This window comes from Narcine bancroftii, chromosome 1 (genome assembly GCF_036971445.1).
Source record: "Narcine bancroftii isolate sNarBan1 chromosome 1, sNarBan1.hap1, whole genome shotgun sequence".
Lineage (NCBI taxonomy): Eukaryota > Metazoa > Chordata > Chondrichthyes > Torpediniformes > Narcinidae > Narcine > Narcine bancroftii.
The window spans coordinates 427,302,693-427,315,602 of NC_091469.1; the positions used below are offsets into that span (position 1 = coordinate 427,302,693).

General features: G+C 39.2%; 1 long non-coding RNA gene across 1 annotated transcript in view; it reads right to left on the reverse strand.

The window, feature by feature from the left end:
* Positions 1-892: 892 nt before the first annotated feature.
* The window catches only part of LOC138753440 (uncharacterized), an 81,374-nt gene continuing 69,356 nt past the window's right edge, over positions 893-12,910 (reverse strand). The window contains exon 3 of the long non-coding RNA XR_011351174.1: positions 893-2,206. This is a non-coding gene — a long non-coding RNA (uncharacterized lncRNA). The remainder of the gene's footprint in view (positions 2,207-12,910) is intronic.

Genomic DNA, 12,910 nt, shown 5'->3' on the forward strand with positions numbered 1-12,910 from the left:
AGGAGGTTATGCTGCAACTGTACAAGGTACTGGTGGGGCTGCATCTGGAATACTGTGTGGAGTTCTGGTCTCCTTACTTGAGGAAAGATGTATTAGCTTTGAAGCTGGTGCAGGAGGAGTTCACAAGTTTGATTCCAGAGATGAGCGGGTTAGTTTATGAGGAATGGTTGAGTTGTCTGGGACTGTACTCAGTGGAATTTAGAAGAATGAGAGGTGATCTTAGGGAAACATAAAATTATGAAAGGCTTAGACAAGATAGAGGTAGGTAGGTTGTTTCCATTGGTAGGAGAGACTTAGAACTAGTGAACATAGCCTCAAGATTCAGGGTATTAAATTAAGGATAGAGATGTGGAGGAACTGCTCATTTAAGCAGTAGAATCTACCTCAGTCAATACATTTAAGACTAGGTTTGACAGATCTTTATATAGTATGGGAATTAAGGGATATGGAGAAAGGACAGGTAGGTAGAGAAGAGCTTATCATCAGATCATGATCTCATTGAATGGTAGAGCAGGCTCAATGGGCTGGATGGTCTACTCCTGCTCCTATTCTTTATGTTCGACATGCGCTTTGCACTTCCAGTATCACAACATATTGACTTGGAAGTATATTATTATTCATTTATAGAGTATTTGTTCAAACTGACCAAGGATATCAATATCATTACCCATAGACAAATTGGTGGTGGGGGGGGGGGTGGTCAGGGGGCAGGGAAGGAGTTTGGAGGTGAGGGTTAGTACCTTCATTAAAAAAAAACTGCAGTGGTTCAAGAAAGTAGCTCATTTTCACCTTTTTAAAAAAACTTTATTTAATATTTTCAAAAGAAAAACTTTTACAAAGTCCATAATATAAAAATGAAGGTTACAACTAACTCACCCCCCTCCACCCACCCTCAGCAAACTCCCCAAGGGAAGCATTAAGAAAATAAAAGAAACACATACAACAATTTAGGATATTACTAAATGCATACATTTCAAATAAGGATTTATGAACATGACTGAAAAAATGAATAATATTTGTGAGGAAGTCTCTTCTGTTAAGTCAGTTATTTCAGTTGTTAAATCTGACAAAAAAATTCAATGGAACCATCATCTCGAAATCCCTCAGAAGTATATAATTTCTGATAAAATTATAAAAATTGGTCATTTATTTCCTGAGGTTTAAAAGTAACTGAATTATTTTTCCTTACAGCATTAATAGTTCTTGATGCTTGTTCTGTTTTCAGTAGAACTTTATGAGCTCTATCCCCTAACTCATAATAACATTGCTTAGATCTTTGAATCAAATGTTTATATTGATATGTTTGTAATGTGTTATATCATAGCTTCAATTCAGTTAAAACTGCCTTATTATCCTCTGTACAATTCCTCTGAAATTCTTTTTCCAAACTAGCTATCTGTTTTTCCAATAACTGACTCTCCGCCAAAAATTTATTTTCTTTTGAGGCATAGCTAATAATTTGACCACATAAAAATGCCTTCAAAGCATCCCATAAAGTAAAATTACTCTGAACTGTATTCCTATTCAAATTCAGAAAAGAAGCAATTTGATCCTTAATAAATTTTACAAATTCCAGTTTTCTCAATAGCATTGCATTAAATATCCACCGAAAAGTTGATTGAGTAACTTTCAGGCCAACACAAGAAATAAATAAAAATGAATGATCAAAAATTGTTCTACTCTTATATTCAGCTTGAGTAAAACAAGATTGCAAATGCACTGAGGCCAAAATTAAATCAATCCTTGAAAATGTATCGTGACTCGAAGAATAAAATGAAAAATCATTCTCAGTAGAATTTAATCTTCTCCAAACCTCTATCAAATTTAAATATTTCATCAAAGAAACCAATTGGACCACTGCTTTCAATTTTTTCAAAGTTTTTGGAGATTTATCTAATAATGGATCTAATACACAATTAAAATCTCCCCCAATCAAAATATTTTCTTTTGCTTGACTCAGAGATAAAAAAAGCTTCAGACACAAATTGCTCATCGTCAATATTAGGCACATACACATTCAACAAAGATCATGACTTGGCAAACAATTTACAATTAATCATTAAAATTCGACCAGCTGTTTCCACCAAAGATTCGAGTTCAAATGATATTTTCTTGTGAATCAAAATCACCACTCCTCATGCTTTCGAATCAAAAGAAGATGAAATTACATGACCAACCCAGTCTCTCTTCCAGTTAAGTGAGTTTCCTGCAAAAAAGCAATATCAACTTTCATCTTTTTTTATATAAGCTAAAACACGTTTACACTTAATCGGGTTGTTTAAGCCCATAACAATAAATGTTTCAAAATTCAAACTAGACATTGTTTTTATTAATTAAAACCCCCCATTCCTTCAATCCACAAAAAAACCCTTCTCCTCAATAAAATAAAATGAATCTTTTCTTGCCAAATAGCCCCTAAATTAATCAACATCTAGAAGACTCCCTTAAACAAAATAAAGATTAAACAAAAATAAGAAAAAAGTTTTGAGAAATAAGTAGTAACTACAAAAGTAGTAACTTCCCACTTAACTGGGTGTGGAAAGAAATAAAATCCTCCCCCCACAGGTGGCGGATGACTTCCAAAAGCTTCAGCGACGTCCATCCCCCCCCCCCCCCCCCCCAACCGGACTTACAAAATTATGTCTAAGTCAGTTCACAGCCCCAATTAATTCAATCCCAAGGCTTGTTCCGGATCATCAATATCAATCAAACTCTTTGACATATTTGCCTTCCCATTCCCATTTCCATTCTTCTCATCAGATATCTTCCTCTTAGGTGAAGAGTGCTTTTCATTCGCCCTGTCTGACAAAGAATTGGAAAAATTAAAGCATCATGATCACTCTCAAAAAAACTGTGATTGGAATTTACCATAAAAAAAATCTTCAAAACTGCAGGATTTCGAAAAGAAGATTTGTAACCCTTCCTCCAAAGCACCTCTTTAGCAGAATTAAATTCTTTATGCCTTTTAATAATTTCTTGACTTAAATCCGGATAAAAGAAAACCTTGCTTCCCTGTACCATCAACAGAGAATGATATCTATGTGCATTTTGGACCACAACTTGCAAAATGGTTTCCCTGTCTTGATACCATAGACAACAATAGCTTGTGGAGCTTGGCCTGGGTATGGTTTACTTCTCAAAGCTCTATGTGCCCTATCTAATTCCAAACCTTCTGGAAAAAATTTCCAATCCCAATGCTTCAGGGATCCACCTTTTGAAAAAAAATTATTGGATCCGAACCCTCAATTCTTTCTGGAATTCCCACTATTTTGACATTATTCTGGCCACTTTGGTTTTCCAAGGAGTTTATCTTCTTCAGTAAGTCCTTCTTCTGAATTTCCCATCGAACAAAAGAATCTTCCACTTTTTCTATATTTTTTTATAATGCTCCACTTGTTCTCTACAGAATTGAAAGGCACCTTCCCTTTTCTTAAAATTGTCTTGAACTGTATCCACTATATTCAAACATCTATTGACATCAGCTTTAACAACTGAAATATCTTTCTTAACAGAAGAGACTTCCTCACAAATATTATTCATTTTTTCAGTCATGTTCATAAATCCATGATCAATCTGAATGGACATTTGTGTTGATATATTACCCATTTGATGAGCTATAGATTCCAAAATTGTAAAAACAGCATCAAAAGTAGTTTCACTAGTCTCTCCTTGAGGCCTACCTTCTCTCACTTCAGTAGAAATCAATGATTCTTCTTCCGTAGCTTTAGTTTGCAGAGACACTTTCCCTTACTGTTCTTTTAATTCCACCAATGATTTAGTCACGTTACTTCTGGTCTGCATGCCTACAGACCCGTTCCGACATGATTAGCCCATTGCCGACTGACATGATAATGAATATGCATGAGATGTATGCAGATAGAGGTTGAGCTATTAACCTGATGGGAAGTCAGAGTTCATGCGCGCGAGGTATGCAGGCGTGGAATGGTGGAATAATGGAAGAAGAGAAATAAATACACTCCGATGTTCAACGGGTAAATCATGTGTTGATGGTGCTATCATTGGCGATGAGGAGAAACATTTTGGATTTTGAATCTGTGGCTTTGAGCTGGACCATTTCATCATGGCAGTCACTGGAGCTGAATTTCTAGCACTTCGCGGTGTTCTTCATTTTGACCCGACGGGCGATGCAAGCACTGTAAGTGTGAAGTGGAAGGCATGGTTTGAAGAGTTTGAGGCTTACACCGAGAGTCGTGGCCTATTTCTTGATGGGAGTATGGTGGAGCAGAAAGCGCAGCGGAGGGAATTACTTCTCTACCGCAGGACCTGCAGTTCGGGAAACTTTTAAGACGCTTTCGAATACTGGAAGGAAGGAGGAATACCATAAAGCTGTAGATGCATTGAATGCACACTATGTGGCGACACCGAATGCCACATTTCAACGCCATTTGTTTCGCAAAACAAAACAGGAAGCTGGGGAAATGGTCGCCCAGTACGTGACGAGATTGCGACAACTGGCTGTTGGATGCAATTACATGGCAGCTGATTTGGACAACCAATTATTGGATCAAGTCGTGCAGCACTGCAGATCAGACAAACTCAGAAGGCAACTGCTGGAAAAAGGGGGTGAGTTGAAACTTACCAATGCTTTAGCAATTGCTGCTGCATTAGAGGCTGTTGAGGGGCAATTTCATACCATGAAACTGAAAGACAACTCAGGCCAGCCCAGTAAAGACAAAGTTGGTCAACAAGTAAATAGGCTCTCGCATGGCCATAGCCAGCCAAGAAATATGCCGACACGTGACTTGAAGTGTTACAGATGTGGAGACAGAGGTCATTTTGGAAAAGACCCATGCTGCCCAGCAAAAGGCAAAGTTTGTAGAAAGTGTGGAGGTAAAGACCACTTTGCAAAGAAGTGCAAATGCAAGTCAAATGCAAACCAGAATGGGAAGAGTACAGCTTCCTGGAAAGAAAGGCAATTATGGACAGAGAAAGCAAGGCACTATTCGCCATATAGAAGGTGACCCAGAAAGTGATGATGATGACGACAACCAGGATGGGCAGAAATACTATCAGTTTACATTGAATGATGACCATCATGAGAAAGTTCCAGTGATAGTTGGTGGTGTGACAGTCCCGGTCATTGTAGACTCAGGCAGTGACAGTAATGAAATTGACCGACACTTATTGGAGAAATTGAAAAAGTAAGATCATTTGTACGTCAAAGAAGTGTTCAAAAAAACTGTATCCATACACAGCAACCAAGCCATTGCAGACCATTGGATGTTTCACTGCGACTGTTGAAGCTGGTGACAAGCACACCGAAGCAGAGTTTGTTGTCATAGACGAGAGGGGAGAACCATTGCTGAGTAGATGCACGGCGCAAGATCTGGCAATACTTCATACTGGAGCTCATGTTAATTCAGTTCAGTGATACGAGGATATGAAGCAAGAATTCCCCGCAGTTTTCCAGGGAGTAGGAAAGCTGAAAGGTCAACATCTAAAGATAGTAGTGGACAAAACGGTCAAGCCCAAGGCACATCCAGTGCACAGAAACCCATTTGGATTTCGTGGGAAAGTCGAGGCCAAAATCAGAGTTGATTAAGCAAGACATTATTGAACCTGTAGAACATTCAATGCAATGGGTTAGCCCAGTAGTAATCATGCCCAAACCAAATGGTGACATGAGACTGTGTGTGGATATGAGGATGGCCAATGAAGCTATAATTCGAGAACGACACCCCATACCAACAGTAGAAGAAGTACTCCAGGAGTTAACAACCAGTCAGGTGTTCTCAAAAATCGATTTAAAATGGCAAAGCTGGATGCAGACTCGAGATGTGGTGCTAGGTACTCAGACATCATGCCTGGAGATAATGTTCTTGTGAGGCAAGAGAGTGGCGGTAAGCTAGACACACCTTATTACCATCAACTAGAGCTGGACCCAGAATCCAGGGATGTGACAACATTTGTGACTCACTGTGGATTGTACCAGTACAAGAGGCTATCGTTCGGCATCAATGCAGCTCCTGAGACTCCTGGAGTCTCCAACATTTCTGATGACATCATAGTCAATGCGGCTACATAGGAATAGCATGACAGATAGTTGAGGCTTATGCTATCCAGACTACAGGGGGTAGGCCTTACTGTGAATGGAGACAAGTGCCAGTTCGGTGTCTCAGAGATGGACTTCATGGGACACAGGCTTACACGGGAAGGACTGAACCCAGCTGATGCCAAGGTGAAAGATGTTGCCAATGCACGTGAACCCCAGAATGCAATGGAGATGAGGAGTTTCTTGGGATTGGTCAATTATTGCGCAAAGTTCATCCCTAACTTTGCTACACTGGGAGAACCACTGAGGAAACTAACCAGGAAAGGTGTACCATTCCATTTTGGCCCTGAGCGGAAGGAAGCATTCACAGCTCTGAAACAAAGTCTGACGAATGCCGATACTCTTGGATATTATGATCCGGATGCACCAACCAAAGTCATAGCGGATGCTAGCCCTGTTGGTTTAGGAGCCGTGTTGGTCCAGACGCATGATGAGGGAACAAGAATTATTGCCTATGCCAGCAGATCTTTGACAGACGTTGAAAGGAGATATTCTCAGACAGAGAAAGAAGCACTCGGACTTGTATGGGCCTGCGAGAGATTCCATGCATATTTGTATGGCATTGAATTTGAACTCATCATGGACCATAAACCATGGACGTAATCTACGCCGCCAGGTCCAAACCGTGTGCCAGGATAGAACAATGGGTGCTAAGACTCCAACTGTACAAGTACAGAGTAGTCCACATTTCTGGAAAAGCAAACATTGCTGATCCGCTGTCCAGATTGTTGAAAGATGGATGCCCAGAATCCAAGTTAGAACTGGGGATGGAAGCAGAGAGCTTTGTACGCTTCGTAGCTATCCAGTCGACACTGGGAGCTGTGACAACGAGGGAAGTCGAGAGAGAGTCCGAACATGACCCAGAACTCATGGAAGTTAGAGAAGGTATCCAAAGTGGACAATAGGACAAGTGCATTCACAAGGCATATGTTCCCATTAGAGACGAACTTTGTTGCATCGGGCAGTGTGTGTTGAGGGGTTGTAGATTGCTGATACCACAGAGGTTGAGACCGAAGATCATATCATTAGCTCATGAAGGACACTAGGTATTGTTGTTACCAAGCAAAACCTCAGGAGTAAAGTATGGTGGCCAGGTTGTGGTAAAGACATGGTGAAGTTCATCAAAACCTGCCATGGGTGTCAACTCACAAGTAGGAGTAATTCCCCAGAGCCGATCCGGCGTACGCAACTCCCGACAGGACTGTGGATCGATGTAGCTGTTGACTTTCTTGGACCTTTACCAACTGGCGAGTCAATCATGGTAGTTGTGCACTACTACAGCAGATACTATGAGTACTCTGTGATGAGGTCAATCACCACTGAAAAAATGTTACAAGCATTGGCAAAGATCTTCGCGAGACATGGATTGCCTGTTATGCTATACTCTGACAATGGTCCACAGTTCATCTCAGAGACATTTGCTGAATATATGAGGACCACAGGCATCCACCATCACAAAGTAACTCCTAAATGGCTGCAAACCAATGGAGAAGTAGAGAGACAAAATCAGTCCATCGAAAAACGACTATGGATCGCTCATGCAGAAGGACAGAACTGGAGAGAAGCATTGCTATCCTATGAAGCTGTCTATCGGGCAACCCCTCATGCAACCACAGGAAAAAGTCCAGCAGAAGTACTCTTCGGGAGGAAAATCCGCACAAAAATGCCCGAACTGAAGGAAATCAGGGATGACCAGGAGATGAGGGACCAGGATGCTGAAAAGAAGGGGCCAGCAAAGCTGGATGCAGACTCGAGATGTGGTGCTAGGTACTCAGACATCATGCCTGGAGATAATGTTCTTGTGAGGCAAGAGAGTGGCGGTAAGCTAGACACACCTTATTACCATCAACCCTACACTGTTGAATCCAGAAGCGGCAGTATGGTGACAGTCAGGTCTCCAGCTGGAGTCCTCTACAAAAGAAACGTGTCTGGTGTCAAAATGTACCAATCCAGAGCGGCACCGAGTGAAGTGGTTGGAAATCCACTACGAGTTGCTCAACCTGAGGGACCAGATGACGTTCCAGAGGTAGTTACCAGTTTTCACGATGAAGTGGCCAAAGTACCAGGAATACCAGAGGCCATAGCGAGCAGTGTTTCTGGTGCTGAGGGTGAGCAACCAAGTCGCGACAGTAGCATTGCAGGAAGGCTGAGATGGGACAGGAAACCACCTAAGCGATATGAAGATTTTGTGCCATATTTCTAATCGTGCCCGCATTATCAAGAAAGTGAAAGTTTGTGATAGTTGTAATGAGTTTCAATGAAGAAAAAAAAAGTGTATTGATTCGGTGGAAGCACAGTAATGATACACGCCAAGGAAAAGTGGAAATGTGTGGTGATTGTGAAAGAAAGAAATAATGTAAAGGGTGTGTGCCGAACGCTGCCCTTGTGAAACACGCAGTGAATGCGTATATGTGGATGTCAGGAAGGAAACCATCGCGAACTCCGAGAAAGAGACCTGTGCGAAGTTTTGCTATGATTACCTGGATCATCGCTGTTTTGTTGTATTTAGTGTTATTTGAAAAAGAACATTTATTTTACACTTGATGTGGTTTGACTTTGGACCATCAGTAGCAGTAACCAACAATCAGAAGTATTTTGATGCAGGAAGAGAAATGATAATGGGAACATTTGGACAGTGATTTTGATAAATACATCATAAAGTACATGTTTGAGTGCTGTAAGAATTGCATTTTTGTTTTGGTCGACTATTTGGTATTAAATGAAATAAAAACCCCAAAAAATGTATAATTTTAAACGTTTACATTTTGCACATGTGGTGACCATTGTATTAGTATAACTACAGAAGAAATGTTGAGCCATTATATTACATTTGGTTATAACATGGTTACGTTACATTTTGTGAAGAGGGAATTTGATGATGCTTTTGTTGGTTTGAAGGCAGAGAAATGCTATTGATATTGTTAAAGTTTTTTTTTCATTTAAACAGAAAGAAACACAACAATGTATTATGTTCGGTGATATTCATACAAGATATACACTTAGATTGAAAGTTTAAGACACATAAAGATATAAAGTTCTGGTGAAAGGAGGGATGTCATGATAATAAATATGCATGAGATGTATGCAGATAGAGGTTGAGGTATTAACCTGACGGGAGGTCAAAGGGCATACGCGCGAGGTATGCAGGCGCGGAATGGTGGAATAATGGAAGAAGAGAAATAAATACACTCCGATGTTCAACAGGTAAATCATGTGTTGATGGTGCTATCAATTTCACATTTCGGGCCACAAATGTGACACCGACCAGCTTCACTGACAGCCCAGACCCTGTCAAGAAGATCACGGATCGGAGACACACTGCGCGTGCCTGGCAGTGCCGAGGCCCACACATGCACATCTTCAGACATGCTGCCTTGGTCTTCTGTGCCGCTGGGACCCGCAGCTGTGTCGTGCACTGGGCCCAACACTGCAGACTCCAGCAACTCTGCAGCGCACTTGACAGTGCGAGCACACTGATCAAGATAAGAAGAAAAAAATGGAAGCTTGGGGTAATACTTAAGCGAGTTGGAGTATGTTGCTGCTTGGGTAACTGTCCAATCAATTCTGTGGATTCCACTTGGTAAGTAGGCCTCAATTCTTCTGTACTCTTAAAAGGAAGTTTCTTCTGAATCTGTGCTTTCAATTTTTTTGTATTAGGAGCAATTGTAATCTTCTAACATTCAGATAACTTCAGAACAAATTTTCAAGACTTTTTTAAATTCTTTAATTTGGGTATTTGTTAGTCCAACTGGGGGAAGACGAATTACATTTCTACCTTCGCCATCAGGCCACTCCCCCCACTTTCACCTTCTTAAGTGCATTTAGGGATTGATGATAAATGCTGAACTTCAACTGGGCATTCCCAGATCTCAATAAATAAATAGATGAGTGAGTAAATGAATGTAAGCAAGCCCTGGTCCAGGTTAATGCTGCAATGGAGCAATAAGAAATTGCTGAATTTCAAGGGTTAAATTCTGACCATGTTTACACTTTTGCATACAATTGAAAAATGTTAAGAACATCATTTGGATTAATAAGTGTCTCCATCAGCATACTGAGCAACATTTCTTCCTTAGCTAATCACATGAAAGACAGGGTTTATCTTGTTCAACAATTTGAAAGAGCTGTCACACCTGCTGATGTCACACAATAATTTTATTGAATAACATCACTTGAAGCATGTCAGGGTATGTAGAGCCTGTAATAATTCCTAGTTCAGTATTAATATCTTAATTATTACACAGTTTATTGAGCAAACCTTCCTCCAGAGATGATGAGAAGAATTTGTCTCCTCTGATGTAAACTGGTCAGATAGATTTCAGTCTGACCAAAATCTCACCTTCTTAATATATGCATGTGCTGATGTATATGGGAAATTTTTCTACACTAGGAACTAAAAGTGAGGGAAATACATCCTGCTGAAGAAATTTAAATTCTTAGAAGGGATGGACTTTTAAACTGTAGGTTTGGACTGAATAGAATTGCCAAGGTGCCACAAGATGGCTACGGGAAGGACTCTCACATGACTTAATTATCAAGTGATTAATTTTCATTATATTGGAACGATTCCACTTACTTGCAACAATATGCAACTGAAACAATCGTGAGTGCTTGAGATTCCAAGAAAATGATATCATTCTCATTTGAGTGGCTTTGGGCCATTGATAACTAACCAGTTATTGATATTTTTATTAAAATATTATTCCAGCAAAAATGTTCAAAGCATCTGTTAAGAAGTTTCTGTTTTCTGTCACCATGGTTAATGTTTTGGAAAATGTATCATGAAAGTCCCGCAGTAAATCATCTGTTCAATATCCATGTAAACTATCATAGATGTAATATTGTGAGCCCTGAAGGCAATTTGCATCCTTTCGTTCCATTTCACTCACAATAACAGATATAAGGATATGATTCATTTTGCAAACAAACAGAAAAGATGGCATAAATAAAAACAACATAAAGAATTAGTGAGATAATTCAGGTCATTCCTTTTAAAATTTCAAACCAGGTGGTAGGATATAATGCTGTATGTTTTTCCATTGATATCATAGTAAAACTCTTAATTCATGATAAAATTGTGGTTACCTATTTTTAGGCGAGCACTAAGATTTTGGTGGATGATGTAACCTCACAGAGGTATCTGTTACCTAACTACCACCCATAAACTCGGAGAACTGGCAGATGGTTCATTTGAAGCCTCCCATTGACAGTTGCCAAAATATAAAGCTGTGCATGACTACATAGACATGTTATATACATTCTAAAACTCTGCTAGTAAGAGAATGTGAGCCTTGGGGGATAACAGCAGAAAAGAAAAGTGAGGAATATATATTAGGTCATAGTGGAATGCAAAAAAAAAAAATCCATGAGCTATCTTGACCTCGACATTGATGCTGAGAGATTTTGCAAGAGAATTATGCAAATCAGAATTTTGAATAAAATAGTTGCTTTAAAATTGTGTTTTATTGGAGGCTGGCAACTTTTTTTGACATTGTTTGTTTTATTTTAATGGTACTTCAGAATTTAATGATGCTTGCAGCTGATGCACAGGTAATCTGAAGCCATAAATTCCTCAGGAATGGAAAGAATATATAAAACGATCCAATGTTCCAAAAGAAAACATACTAACTGTATAAAGCAACAATCAAATCACAATTCTTGCAGATCCAAGATTGTGGTGATGGAAATTTGATAATTAAATTTGAATTGATTTTTAAATTGCTTTTAACTCAACATGTTGCCATATTTGATGTGATCTGATAAATTAAAGCTGGTTGTAAATGCTTAATTATAAGAAGGAAATGCAATATGTCTAAAAGTCCAATGACATAGGAGAGATTCATGAATATAGTATGGTGATAAATGATAATGAGGTTATTGTCATATACATTGCACCACAGTTCCTGCTTGTTGCAGCTGAATAGGTACTTGGTGAAAATAAAACAAAAACAAAAAGTAAAAACAACCAAAAATTTACAGTCTGGCTATTGGAAGTAGAAAATAGAAGAGGATCAAGCTGATTGCAGTGAAATATAGAAAGTAGAATTATGGTTAGAAGAGGTAGGGGATGGAACAAAATTCCATAAAAAATACCAGATACCTTCCACCGGTCAGCAAAGCAGTGTCATAATTATTTTTCCATGATACTTCTTGTTTGCCTCTGTATTCAAAAAATGCCTCAGTTTCCTCCTCCTGCATTTGTCCAGGTACATGCTATTGATATCCTAGTACTCTTCATTTGACCCAGGTCTTGCAGCAGTTCTTCCTGCTCCTGTTCCTTGATATTGTCACTTTGTTCCATTTTTTTCTAAGCCTTCCAGCACTTGTAAGTTTGCCATTGTCTTCTACATTCACCATACAGATGCATTTTTTTTTCTTGCATCTCTGTTTTAAAGATATTTTAATATGTTTAGATAAAGACTGATTAGAACATGATAGCATTAAAATAGGAACATTACAAGACTTGCATCTTAGTTTCATTCGCTTCAAATCTTGTGGAATTACTTGATTCATCTGCAGTAGTTTTAGAATAGAACAAGGATTTAATCCAGATATGAAGAAGTAGTGCAATGTACACAGATGCAGTACATCTATGTGGTCTGGCTACTTTACTAAAGGCATTAACATTCCTCTTGTTAAATCTCTCTGAAGCTTTTAAAGAGAGGCCAAGAAAGATAACTTCAGTGGGTTTTGAGAAAAGTGAGAACTGTATTCATGGATATTGTTTCACTCATAGTTTGATCCTGCAGTCATGAAGTATTTAGACTACTCAAGACTCAAGAGTCAGCTAATCTTAATAACCCCTCTAAGCATGTGAGCTGGGTTTACTGAAATTAC